Source organism: Sorex fumeus, unplaced genomic scaffold (assembly GCF_029834395.1).
Source record: "Sorex fumeus unplaced genomic scaffold, SorFum_2.1 ptg000021l, whole genome shotgun sequence".
Lineage (NCBI taxonomy): Eukaryota > Metazoa > Chordata > Mammalia > Eulipotyphla > Soricidae > Sorex > Sorex fumeus.
Window position 1 is genome coordinate 170075 of NW_026606078.1, and position 15279 is coordinate 185353.

Sequence of the window (15279 nt, forward strand, 5' to 3'; positions counted from 1 at the left end):
TAGCTCTTTGTTGATTTGATTTGTACTTTTTTCATGTGCATTTTGGGCATTTGTATTTCTTCTTTGAGAAAGCTTAAGTTCATCTCCTCTCCCCATTTTTTGATGGGGTTGTATTTTTTTCTTGTAACCTTCCACCGGTGCCTTATATATTTTGGATATTAACCCTTGTCAGATGAGTGTTGGGAAAATGTTTTTTTCCCATTCTGTGCACTGTCTTTGAATTCTGGACAAACGTGTATTATTTAGAAAAAATTTTCAATGCCAGATTCAGGGATAAACTTCGCATTGCCTCTACTCTTTCCCGTGCACTTCTTTCTCGGCTGCACTGGAGATGAATGAATATGTTTAATGATCAGCTCGATTGTTACAAATAGTATCTCCCCATTCTGTTTTAAAAATGGTTGATGTGGTTCCAATCGATGTATCATGACTATAGGAAATTATGTCAATAATTGCATCTTTATATACATATTTTGTAGAAATTAAGCTTTTCTGTTCTTCCTTAATATCCCCATGTCCTCATGTTATTTGTAGATAATCCACATTTGTGACACAAAACTGTATTTCTACCTTGGTCAAAATTGTAAAAAGGGGGCTGGAGTCATAGTACAGCGGGTAGGGCATTTGCTTTGCATGTGGCTGACCCGGGTTCAATCCCCAGCATCCCATACTCAATGGGTTCAATTCCCATTACTCTGGGCACCGCCAGGAGTAATTCCTGAGTGCATGAGCCAGGAGTAACCCCTGTGCATCGCCAGGCGTGACCCAAAAAGCAAAAAAAAAAAAAAGGTAAAACGTCTTCTATAACCATCATGCTCAACAACTGTTTTCATTCCATAGCTGAATGCCATTGGTTTTTAATTTTTTATTTGAGGCACCTTGATTTACAATACAGGGGTGTTTATTTACAATGACAGGGTTTTATGCATATTTGTTCAAATATTACACCCTCCATCAGTGTCCACTTCCCTCCATAATTGTCCCAGTGTCTCCTCTCTCCATCACCAGTCCCCTACCCTTTGGGAAAGTTCTATAGATCAACTCTCAGCTTCTGTTGTCTTTAGCCATTGTTATTCCCTTAGTATGTGCTTATGTATCCCACATATGAGATATATCTTTCTGTGTTCATCCCTCTCCTGACGAATTTCACTTAGTATGATACCCTCTGGTTTATTTCACGTACGAGCAAACTGTGATTTCATCTTTTCTTGTAGCTGAGTAGTAAGTCATTCTACACATATAAGACAATATGGAATATATATATATATATATGTATATATATATATATATATATATATATAAAGTCTGGATCACTTGATCACTTGATACCCCGTTACTCATCGGTTTGCTTGAGGCTTGAGCGGGCACCAGTAACGTCTACATTCACCCCTGTTGTGTGCTAGCATAGCCCAATGGCATCTGCTCATTCTAGGAATATGAAGAGCCTCAAACCGATCATTCAGGGTCTTGACGAAGAAGTCTGACCATCTTGTAGGTGGGCATCCACACGGTCTTTTGACGTCCCGTAGAATCCAGTCAGTAATGGCTCTAGTCCAGCAGTCGTCTCTAAATCTCATTACGTGTCCATCCCATCTGATTTTTGATGACTTGGCAAATGAGACAGTGTCCCTGATTCTTCAGTGTTGATGGAGGTCGGAACTCCGGATTCTATCTCTCATTTCAGTGAAGCGTGATACTCCAAGCATAGCTCTTTCGGTTCCTCTTTGAGAGACCCGAATAGCATTCTCATCCTGTTTTCGTAGGGCCCACGTCTCTGAGGCATATGTTAATGCAGGAAGAACAGTGGAATCAAAGAGATGTGCTCAGAGCTGGAGGTTCTTTGTCCTCTTAGTTATTTCTTCAATGCTCTTGAAGGCATTCCAAACCGCTCTCTTCCTTCTGCATAACTCAGGTGCCAGGTCATTAGTCATGTTGACTTCTCGACCTAGGTATATATAACTGTTGCATTCGGAGATGGTCACTCCTTTGAGAGTGAATGGAACATCAGGAACAAGACTGTTTCTCATGAACATTGTCTTTGTGAGATTCATTTGTAATCCGATCTTTCCACACTCACGGTCGAAGTCAGTCAGCATTTGTGCTGCTTGGCTGATGTTTGGTGTTATTAGAACGATGTCATCAGCAAAGTGTAGGTGGTGCAGTTGCCGTCCATCTATCTTTACTCCAATTCCTTCCCATTCCAGTCGTCACATGATGTTCTCGAGGGTGGCATTAAAGAGTTTCGGTGAAATAGTATCACCCTGCTGAACCCCTCTCTCTTTTTTTTTTTTTGAAGTCCAAGTCTTGAAGCTTCTGCTTTTATTTTCTTTCTTTTTTTTTTGAACCACTTGTTCATTTTTTTTGTTTGTTTTGTTTTTTTTATTTTTATTTATTTATTTTTTTACAGTTGTAGCTTTACAATTTTTTTTGTGCTTGGGTTTCAATTATACAATGATCAGATACCCATCCCTCCACCAGTGCCCGTTTTTCACCACCATGGATAATATCCCTCCCACCCCCATCCCCCCATCCCCCCCTGCCTCTGTGGCAGGGCAATCCCCTGTGTTCTCTTTCTCCGTTTGGTGAACCCCTCTCTTGACATGGATGATAACTTCTTTGTAGAATGGTGAGATCCTGGTAGCGAATCTGTAATACAGCTCACAGAGGATCCTGATGTATTGAGTTTGAACGCCCTGATTGGCTAGGGCTTTGATGACCGTTTCCATCTCAACAGAATCAAAGGCCTTCTTTAAATCAATGAACGTTAGACAGAGAGGCATCTTGAACTCTTGAGAAACCTCAGTGAGCTTGGTTATTGTATGGATATGGTCAATGGTGCTGAATCCTTTTCAGAACCCGGCTTGCTCGCATGGTTGTCCTTCATCTAGTGTTCTGCCAATCCTATTCAAGATGACTCGAGTGAACAGCTTGTAGATAACAATAGGCAGATTGGGCGATAGTTGCAAATGTCATGGATGTCTCCCTTCTTGTATAGTAGTACAGTCCTGCTGGTTTTCCACTGGGACGGAACCTTGCATTCACACAGGTAGTGTGTGAAGAACCGAGCCAGTATATTGATGAATACTGACGGTAAGTTCTTCTGATGTTCAGGTCTGACCTTGTCTGGGCCAGGTGCTCTTTGTTTCTTTACCGACGAGATGGCGTGTTGGATTTCGGAGGGGAGAACATTGGGAACGACATATCCATCCTGTGGAATTTGGTATGTGGGCAAGTGGACATGGCTATTTAAGAGATCTGAGTAGAAGTCATGAATAATCTTCTCCATTGCCCTTCTGGAAGATGTAATAGATCCATCAGGATGTCAGAGGGCAGTCATTTTGATCTTGTAGTTGGTGAAGGACAGGCGGGCATTACAAATGCTTTTCCCGGCTTCTGCCACATCTACCAGCACTGCTGCTCTTCTGTCTTTGAGGTCATCCTTGATTGCTTCTCTGCACTGTTTTTCCAGCTCAGACGTTCGCTTGTGGTTGCCTCAGGCATGCGCCAAGCCACATTGGTGAATAAGTTCAAGAGTGTTTGAAGAAAGGCATTTTTTTGTGGTTATCTCTCTCTTGGCATTCCTCGCACAATCATGGAGGTGCTGAACCATTCGATCATATTCCTTGTCAATGTTGTCAATGACAGCATCTTTCCATGTTGCTGCAACAGAGCCAAAGAGCTTCCAGTTGATGGTCGTTCTGAGTTCTCTTTTTAAAATTTGCATTCCTTGGCTGAGATTAGTACCAGGAATTTTGCTCCATGACTTGAAGGGCTGGAGCGATAGCACAGTGGTAGGGCGTTCGCCTTACAAGCGGCCAACATGGCCGACCCGAGTTCGATTCCTCCGCCCCTCTTGGAGAGCCCGGCAAGCTACCGAGAGTATTCGATATGCCAGACACAGTAACAACAAAGTCTCCAATGGAGACGTTACTGGGCCCGCTCGAGCAAATCGACGATCAACGGAGGGCCTTTACCTTTACCTTTACTTGAAGGCCAGCCACATGTGCTAGGTGAAAAGGAAGCTCAGATAGAGAAGAGAGCACCAAATAAAGGGTGTTGTGAGGACCCTCCCAGGGTGGGAGAGACATGCTAAAAGTAGTCTATAGACCAAACATGATTGCCACTCAATGCCTCTCTTGCAAAACATAGTACCCAAAAGAAGAGAGAGAGAACAAGGGGGAATACGCTGCCACAGAGGCAGGGTGGGACGGGGGGGATGGGGGGTGGGAGGGATGCTGGGACCCGTGGTGGGGGAGGATGGGCACTGGTGGAGGGATGAGTACTTGATCATTGTATAACTGAAACCCAAGCACAAAAATTTATAAGTCTATAACTGTACCTCATGGTGTTTCACTAATAAAAAAAAAAGCTTTAAAAAAAAACTTTGCATTCCTTTCTCCCCTCTCTGTGAAGTAGAATTTTGCATGAAGGAGACAGTGGTCTGATCCCATTTGGAATTTTGGGACAACAGCAACATCAGTCAGACAAAACCGTCAATTGAATATGATGTGGTCTATTTCATTGTGGAACCGTCCACTGGGAGACTCCAATGTCCAACGTTTAGATTCCGCCTTTTGGAACTGTGAGTTACCATGGATGGTCTTGGTCGACATGATGAACTCAGACAGTCTATCAAACTGTTTGTTCCATTCTAGGCCATGGGTCCTGATGTGTAGTTCATCGGCTGATCTTCTTGGTCCTATCTTGGCATTAAAATCACCGAGAATGATCTTGTAGAAGGTGTGGTCTTCTTAATAGAACTTCTCCAGCTCTATGTAGAACTTCTCAATTTCTCCTTCACCATAATTGGATGTTGGTGCATAGACAACAAAGATAGAAACTTCCGGCAGTGAGCCACATCTATTCAAGTGTAATAGTCTGATTCGGGTTGTTAGGCATTTGAATGAATCAATGCTGATGGCTAAGTTCGTGTTGAAAAGGATACCGACTCCATTGACGCCTCTTTTGTCACATGTCCCAAGGAACAGTTCTTCTCCAGTGTCGAAAACGACGTGATGTGATTGATGCCTTCTCGTCTCGGTCAGACCAATGATGTCATACTTGATGTTTCGCGCCTGTACCATCAGGTTCTCGATGGATGCATCAGATGCCAGCATATGTGCATTGAAAGTACAGACAATCATTTTTGTCTTTCTTCGTTTTGGCAGCCTAGTTTGACCTTGAGATTTTATCAGCCTCTCCTTCCACATCCTTCTCAACTCTGCCGTATTCAGGGTCAGGGGAATGAGATCCATTTTTTTTTACTGGATATAATTTTGTCTGGATATAATATGTATATGTATATATTTCATAGCTTCTTTATCCAGTCATCTGTTTTCGGACAATTTGTTGTTTCCAAATTTGGGCTAATAGTCATTAATTTTAACAAATATATTAACAAATATATTATTATACATATATTTATTGAATCACTGTGGGAAAAGTTACAAAGCTTTCAGGTTTAAGTCTCGGTCATACAATGATCAAACACCTTCCCCTTCACCAGTACTCATTCTTCACCACCAAGAACCCCAATATACCCCTCTCCCAACCCTCCCAATGCCTGTGAGGCAGATGATTTCTACTTAACTCTTCTCTATGTTGATTACATTCATTATTTCGACAAAAGATGCACCATTATTGTTTAAAATTCCCCCCCTCCCGCCCCCAACAATCAGAATTGCTGAAAAGGCATTGTGAAATACTTTGTTTTCTATAGCTGGTTATGAGAATCATATAATGATTTTGGATTTCTGCAAAGAGCCAGATGGTGTTATGGCTGTGCCAGAGAGCCACTCATGGGGGGCAACTCGTGACCTCGGTAGGGTATGAAGGACGAGCCGGTACCGTCCCCCTTCCCATGAGACTGCAGTTGCCTCATCACCACCTTCTCATACCTGGCTTTCCTATAAGCTCTGAGGTGGCGGCCACCCTGCTGCTGAGGGGGAAAAAGGTGGAAGGGAGCAACACCCTTTCCCTCCCGGGGAGGCATGGTGCCGTAGTTTAACGCACGGTCCATTCACTTTTCTGCTGTAAGCTACCGGGCTCTGGACTAAGTCCTTTTGCCTCTGGAACCATTGCTGTGCCGGAGAGCAGCTCATGGGGGGCAACTCATGACTTCGGTAGGGTGTGAAGAACGAGCTGGTACTGTCCCCCTTCCCATGAGACAGCAGTTGCCCTGTCACCACCAGCTCATACCTGGCTTTCCAATAAGCTCTGAAGTGATGGCCACCTTGTATGTGGTCCAGATGCATTTCTGCCAAAAGCCGCTAGGTTTCAAGATTTGTTTCTGAGCACAGCAGTAGGGCGTTTGCCTTGCACGCAGCCAACATGGCCGACCCGAGTTCGATTCCTCCACCTCTCTCAGAGAGCCCGGCAAGCTACCGAGAGTATCTCGCCTGCACGGCAGAGCCTGGCAAGCTCCCCATGACGTATTTGATATGCCAGACACAGTAACAACACAGTCTCCAATGGAGACGTTACTGGGCCCACTCAAGCAAATCGACGAACAACGGGAGGGCCTTTACCTTTACCTCTTTGATCATGGCCGTTAATCAACTTGTTCAGGAGCCAGAGAGGTCATTTGTAAGTGGCGACTCGGGGTCTCGTTGGGATGGGGAGGAAAAGGCTGGTTCCACCCCCATCTGGTGAGGCCCTGTGTGTCTCGTCAATGCGGGACCAAACCTGATTGTCCAGTGGCCTCTGGAGGATGGCAGTCACTGGGCCGCCAGGGGGAACAGGCCAAGGCACGAAACCTATTCCTACCTGGAGTGGCCCAGCACCAGTAACCTACTTCAGGAACAGGACACATTTCTGCCCAAAGCCTTTGGGTTCTGAGATTCATTTGTGAGTCTCTGGGATCATGAACTGTTAAGCAGTTCGATCAGGAACCAGAGAGGCCATGCTTCCAATTATATAGCTGAGCCAGAGGTGGGTGTGTCTCCCACATACTTAACTTTTGGCCGTTTACTTTCTTGGTAAACTTTGCCCCAAGGGTTTGGGGTCTGAGAATAGCTGAGATCAACACCAGGAGGATTACTCCATAGCTTAGAGGCCAGCTGGGTATTCTAGGGGAAAGGACAGTTCAGATGGAGAAGGGAACACCAAATGGAGGGTGTTTGGAGGATCCTCCCAGGAGGGGAGATGCAGGTTGAAAGTAGACTGGACTGAACATGTTTGCCACTCAATGCCTCTTTTGCTGATCACAACACCCAAAAGGAGAGAGAGAACAAAAGGGAATGCCCTGCCACAGTGGCAGGGGGGGATGGGGGGATGGGGGGGAGGGATATTATCCTGGTGGTGGAAAATGGGCACTGGTGGAGGGATGGGTATTTGATCATGTTATGACCGAAATCCAAGCACAAAAATTTGTAAATCTACAACTGTACCTCATAGTGTTTCACTAATAATAAAAAATAAATAAATTTAAAAAAAGGGTTTGGGGTCTGGTGAAAGGCACAGCAGCAATTTTGGGGTATCTGAAAGTGTGACAGTACCATCAGGCTGCTGATGCACTCGCCTCACAGGTACAGACTGACCTGCTGGTGGCACCATACCCCCTGGAGCTAATTTTTAAGAAGTAGAGTAAAAAATTTGATTAACAAATTTTCTCTTATATATAAAAGCTTGCTTGTACTTCCAACTGTTTAACTTCTTTCTTTCTTTCTTTCTTTCTTTCTTTCTTTCTTTCTTTTTTCTGTTTTTGGACCCCACCCAGAAATGCTCAAGACTGACTCCTGGCACTGTGCTCAGGGACCACTCTTGGCAGGCTTAGGGAATTATATCCACAGGGATCTAAATCTCGGTTGGCGGCATGTAAGGAAAAAGCCCTATGCATTCTGGGCCCTCTTACTCCTCTTTTTTCTGCCTTGCACCCAGAGCTCCTAGGCACTGCTCTTGGCTCTGTAGTTAAGTTGGATGCCTTTGTACAGAACACCAATTCTCTAATGTTCTTCTATGTCTTTAACTATCAATTGAAAATGTAGAGAATAGGGCTGGGAAGATAGCTCATAGGAATGCAGTACATGTCTTTTATGAGTGAGGCCCTGCCTGAGTTCAAGCTCAATCATCACCACCATAAGGTTCCCATCCTGGTAGCCAAGTACTACCAGGTGTGACACTGGAGAGTCCTATCACTGCTTAGGTGGCAAATAAATCAAATAAAGTAAAATAAAATAAATAATAAATATAAAACACATGATACAGTCATGGGGAGTGGGCAGGAATAGGGGGTGAAGAGTCATGTTAAAAAATAGCCTGGTAAAGATACAAACATTGATTATGTTCAAGAAAAGCTGTTGTTTAAATAAGCTTCTCACAAGGACTATTTGTATACAATTTTTTGGAGGGGTACACCTGGTGGGTGCTGAGGGCTTACTCCTGGTATCACTCCTGGTGTGCTTGCAGGACAATATGGGTGGGTGGACAGGAGGTCAAAACAGAGTTGGCTGCATGCAAGGCAAACACTGTATCTGTTGTACCGTATCTGTTGTACTACCACTTCAGCTCCACTTTAGGAATTTTTAATTTTCTAGCAAAAAATTAAAATTTACACATTAAAAATATGTAAAACCCAAATAAAGATCATTTAATTTATTTATTTGGTAAAGATCATTTTAATATATTCTACTTAGCCCTTGACATATGGACTATTATTTCAATATGTAACCAATATAATGATTATCATTGAAACATTCTTTCAAATATTAAATCTTCAAATTTCAATGTGTTCTCCATATTTCCAACACACATCAATGAGCACTTGTCATGTTTCAGATTCCCAGGAATCACACGTGACTGGCAGTTCCATGGGATATCTCAGGCCCATCTTACAGCAGAACAAGTATTTCCTGTAATGGCGTTTCTACTGCAGAGTAATCTAAGAGCTTGAATAAGGATATCAGAAGAGTTGGAGAGTTCTTTAGGGTAGAGAATAAAACACAGAAGCAACTCAAGTGGTCTAGTGGTTCCAAACATGTTTATTTCTACTGGAAACTTTTTCTCAGAGATTTGATTCAAAACCTCAATATAGAAAAGATATCACATTAAAGATCTCTTAACCAAAAGGATCAAACCAGCCATGAGCCAAGTTTTTCCCTGAGATATATCCAGAATTAACAATCAAATAACATAGATTACTGGTGGATTCCAGCTCTAATCCTTCACATCAGACTTTGCCACAACTCAGTGGCATCACCACAGAAGTCTGCAACGAACCCTCATCACCATGAGGGGGGCAGAAAAAAGTGCTGGCATCCACCACAAGGATCCAGAGTTTGAATAAACTTGCATTTATGAAACCTCAGAGCTCTTTGAAGTAAGGATGAGACTCATTTTGCAAAAGAGATTGAAGCATGGAGAAAAAAATTCCTTTCTCAAACTGCCTATCTTAGGAACACAGAGGTTTCCTGCTAAAACACCACGTCAACCCCAGAAACCTCTGGTGGTTAGACAGAGTCTTAAACATAGATCAGGCCATAACGTGTTTTTTTAAAAAAATATGAAGCACCATGATTGTAATACTGTTAATGATAGGGCTGCATGCGGTCAACATTCCAGTATCACATCCTCCACCAGACTGTTCACTTCCCTCTACCATTGTCTCCCTTTCAACCTATGCCTTCCACCACTGTTGGGCTCAGTTCTGTAAAACAAACCCCACTTCTGTTGCCTATGATCATTTGTTATTCTCTTATGATATTTATTTATATCCCACACATGAGAGCGATAGCACAGCGGGTAGGGCATTTGCTTTACACGCAGCCAACATGGCCGACCGGAGTTCGATTCCTCCTCCCCTCTCAGAGAGCCCGGCAAGCTACCGAGAGTATCTCGCCCGCACGGCAGAGCCTGGCAAGCCACCCGTGATTTATTCGATATGCCAAACACAGTAACAACAAAGTCCCACACTGGAGACATTACTGGGCCCGCTCGAGAAAATCGATGAACAATGGGAGGACAGTGACAGTGACATGAGACATCATTCTACATCTGTTCCTTTCCTTCTTACTAACTTTATTCAGCTTGATACCCTCTAGTTACATTCATATAACAGATAAAGTAAAAGTAAAGGCCCTCCCGTTGATCATCGATTTGCTCGAGCGGGCCCAGTAACGTCTCCATTGGAGACTTTGTTGTTACTGTGTCTGGCATATCGAATACTCTCGGTAGCTTGCCGGGCTCTCCGAGAGGGGCGGAGGAATCGAACTTGGGTCGGCCATGTTGGCTGCGTGCAAGGCAGACGCCCTACCCGCTGTGCTATCGCTCCAGCCCTATATAACAGATAATCATATTATTTAGTCTTCTCTTATAGCCAAGAAATATTCCTTTGTGCATATACACTCATTCTTTTTTTCTTTTTGGGTCACACCCAGCGAAGCACAGGGGTTACTCCTGGCTCATGCACTCAGGAATTACTCCTGGAGGTGCTCAAGGACCATAGGGGATACTGGGAATCGAACCCAGGTTTGCTGCGTGCAAGGCAAACGCCCTACCCACTTGTGCTCCAGCTCCCAGAGGCATCTTTAATGAGACTGTCACAGAGGCAAAGGCAACAAAAACAAAAGTAAGTAATAGTACTACATCAGATTTAGAAGCGTTGCATAGCTCAAGCTACAATAAAAGTTCACTCTGAGAAGGGACCACTAAGTAAAGGGTGCTAGGAGGACCCACTCAGGATTGGAGATGCGGGCTGAAAGTAGACTATGGACCAAACATGATGGCCACTTAATACCTCTATTGCAAACCACAACACAGAGAGAGAGAGAGAGAGAGAGAGAGAGAGAGAGAGAGAGAGAGAGAGAGAGAGAGAGAAAGAGAGCAAAAGGAAATGTCTTGTCACAGAGGCAGGTTAGGGTGGAGGGGATGGGGTGGGGTTGGTGGGAGGGATGCTGGGACCACTGGTGGTGGAAAATGGACACTGGTAGAGAGATGGGTACTCAATCATTGTATGACTGAAACGCAAGCATGAAAGTTTGTAAGCCTGCAACTACCTCACGGTGATTCACTAATAAAAAATTTAAAAAAATTTACTCTACTGAATTGGAGAAAATAGGAAAATTGGAGAAAACACAATAAATCAGATAAAGGGCTAATGTACAAGATCAATAACGCACTCACAAAACTCAACAACAAAAAATTCCCATTACCCCATCCAAAAATGGGGGATAGAGATGAACACTTTCCCAAGAAGATATACAGATGACCAATAGACATATGAAAATGTAATGTGCTCTTCATCACTCCTGCTTAAGAGAATGCAAATAAAGACAATATTGAGATATCATCTCACTTCAGTGAAAATGGCACACATCAAAAATTCTGGAAACATCCTGTGTTGGTGGGGTTGAGGTGAAAAGGAATCATCTCGCATTATTAGTGGGAGTATCATCTGATTCATTCTCTATGCAAAACAATATGAAGATATAAAAGAATTGGAATAGAACTTCTATAGCCCCAGCAATACCAACCATTTCTTGGCATTTAACCACCAAAACATTAATTTGAAAAGATATATACACACACCTATGTTCTTCACAGCACTTAGCACAATAGCTAAGATATAGAAACAACCCAAATGACTGACAGTGGATTAACATTGACCAGGTGACCTTTTATGCCAGTATTTCAAAACAAAATAACATCACACACAAAAAAAATAACAAAATAACATAATGTTGAATGTACATTTATTAATTTGGACAAGGTTAATGAAACTAAAAGTAATTTTCCTGGACTTGTGGTCTTTGAGAACTGTATGAAAAATCTGCATCCAAACCTCAGATTTGGATGCAAGTTAAAAGTTTAAAGAAGATTAAAAGTTAAAGTTTATTGTATAGTTTAAGTAGATGGGTTCAGGTCCCTGCCCAAACATCCAGGCCTCTCCTTTACCCATAAATGACATCACTCGTCTTGTTCCTGACATTACCCTGTCTCATGAACAACCTCTCCGTCTTGTCTCACGCAGTCTACCTGCTTCCCTTGAATGATGGCAAGGCATTGCTCTCTATCCCACTTATGCTTTCCTCAGTCTCTGGCCAGGGCCACACATGTATGGGTGATAATGTCTGTGCTCTGTATCTGTCGCTGGGCATCCCAACTGTACCCCAGCAGTTCTTGTTACCTTGTCCTGACTTTCCTAGTTTCTGGCCACGGCCATGTGTGCATGGGTAAGACTCCTGTGTTCAGACTCCTGCCAGGGCATCCTGCCTGAGTCTGAACTTTTCTGGGCGTCTGAGCCTTGCTTATATTCTGCGCCTGTCTGGGCCTCTGAGACATGCTTGTATTTGACCACCTGTCTGGGTGGGGAGTCCTACCTGATCCTGCAGTCTGCTGGGTGGGCACAAAGAAGCGAGAGTCAAGAGCTAGCCAAGGGAAAGTGGGGCTGGGGTCTCCTTTTATCTGCTGCCATATCCTAACCCCATTATCTATTCTGATTGGCTACCTGTTCCATGGGTGACACATAAAGTGACAGACTAAATTTGGCACTCCATCCTTCCACTAGTTTATTTAAAATAATGATTAAAAAGGACAGTCATTTTACAAGTGTATACTAAGGTGATCAAAGTGATTTTTCACTCTACAACAACAAAGCATGTAAAAAGAAGAATGCTTAGAGAAATGTGCCCTATATGACTTTTTAATTTTATGATTCCATTCAGCAGTGCAACATTATTATTCTTAAATGCCATTTGGCATATTTTCCTATCTTTGCTAAAAATTATTTTAATATACTTATAATGAATATTGATCTATGATTGTCCCTCCCCACCTCCCACCTTCATCTGGGTTTTTTTTTTGGTACTAGGCCAGTGCTGGTCTCAACATAAGTTGTGAGAAGATTCTCCTTCTATTTTCAAAAGAGTTTGTGTAATATGGAAACTATTACAGTTTTACAGTCATTTGTGTGGTTGGGTTGTGTGTGTATGTGAGCTATTTATTGAATTTGAATTTTTTTTTCTTTTTGGGTCACACCCAGCGATGCACAGGGGTTACTCCTGGCTCGGCATTCAGGAATTACTCCTGGCTGTGCTCAGGGGGCCATATGGGGTGCTGGGAATTGAACCTGGGTCAAGCTGCATGCAAGGAAAACACCCTATACACTGTTTTATCGCTTCAGCTCTTGAATTTGAATTTGTAGGTTTGAAGTTTTAAATCAAATTTAGGAAAATTTGATATTTTCCCATTTCATATTTTTTTTCTCCACCCTCTGAGACTTGTATTATTACTCATACACTGAATAGCTTAACATGTTTCTGATAGGGACAAAAGAGGAACCTGCAATTAGGAATATGGCCTTAAGTGAGAGAATTACCAGAAGAACATCACAAGCGTGGCCTAAGTGGTGCCTGATAACCTGAATATCTTAGTCCAGTTGTATCTTCTCAGCATCCTCACCTCTGTTTTAAAGGCCAACATTCTTGGAATGTAATAAAGAAATGCTCACCCACCTACTTTTGTTAAAAAGGTATTAAAAGGGAAAGGTTTCTGCCTTTTCTCTGGGATCCTCCTCTAGGAGACTCCTTCCATAATCTGGAACTTGCATTCCTTCCCTTTTCTTTCTCTTTCAATAAAGTCTTTTCTCAATTTGTCCTTTTGTTCTCCAGTCCCTTGCTTTCAATCTTGACTGCTAGAAGAAAGAACGGGAGCATCTGTACCCATTACAACATTTTCATATTACTAAGGTGTTTGCTCCCACCAACCACAGGACGCTTTCTGGACCCGTGTGGCAGCTCCGGCCGAGACTCATGCACGACTGAAGACCCACAGAACAAGATAAGCGGAACTCTCTGAGACCTTGGACTCCAGCTCGGCGGACCCAGGGAAAGAGTTTCTCTGCTCGCTCCCACCAACTACAGGTGACAAAGGGATTCTAATCAGGAGACCCACCCTACCCTGCCCTGTCTGCTTCCAGCAACCACCCAGGGATCGGATTGCGCACAGAAGACCCACCCTACCCAGATAAATACCCCACTGGCAGACTTCCACTATCGACACTACCTCCACTACCCAGCGCCACACTCCAGGACGCTTTCCGGACCCACGCGGCTGCATCATAAGACACTAAATACCCATCTTCCGGAATTGTCGTACCATATTTGATAGGGCTCAAATATGGTAACACCTACAAGGGTGATTAGAGGTCGCCCCAAAAGCCTCTATCCCTCTCGGAAAGACTGGCAAGCTACCGAGAGTATTCCGCCCGCACGGAAGAGCCTGGCAAGCTATCCGTTGTGTATTCGATATGCCTAACCAGTAACTACAACTGGTCTCATTCACCTGACCCTGAAGTCTTCACTGACATGACAGCACTGAGAAGGATGAGAAAGGAGAGGCCAACAAAATCTCAAGGCCGAACTAGGCTGCCACAACGAAGGAAGACAAAAATGATCGTCTGTACTTTCAATGCACATACACTAGCATCAGATACATCCATCGAGGACATGATGGTACAAGCGCGAATGATCAAGTACAACATCACTGGTCTGACTGAGACAAGAAGGCACGAATCTCACCATGCTGTTTTCGACACTGAAGAAGAATTGTTCCTCGGAACATGTGATAAAAGAGGTGTCAGAGGCATCGGTGTCCTTGTCAACACAAACTTGGCCAAGAGCATTGATTCATTCAAATGCCTAACAACCAGAATCGGACGTTTACATTTGAATAGATGTGGCTCACTGCCTGCAGTTTCTATCTTCGTTGTCTACGCACCAACATCTCATTATGATGAAAGAGAAATCGAGAAGTTCTACATGGAGCTGGAGAAGTTCTATAAAGAAGACCACACCTTCTACAAGATCATTGTGGGTGATTTTAATGCCAAGATAGGACTGAGAAGATCAGCTGAAGAACTTCACATTGGGCCCATGGCCTAGAATGGAACGAACAGGGTGAGAGACTGTCTGAGTTCATCATGTCGACCAAGACCATCCATGGTAACTCACAGTTCCAGAAGGCAGAATCTAAACGTTGGACATGGGAGTCTCCCGGTGGACGATTCCACAACGAAATAGACCACATCATATTCAATCGACGGTTTTGCCTGACTGATGTCGCTGTTGTCCCAAAATTTCGAACAGGATCGGACCACCGTCTCCTTCATGCAAAATTCTACTTCACAGAGCAGGGAGAAAGGGCTGCAAAGTTCAAAAAGAGAACTCCCAGAACGACCACCAACTGGGAACTCTTTGGCACTATTGCGGCAACATGGGAAGATGCCATTGTTGACAACATTGACAAGGAATACGATCGACTGGTTCAGCACCTCCATGAATGTGC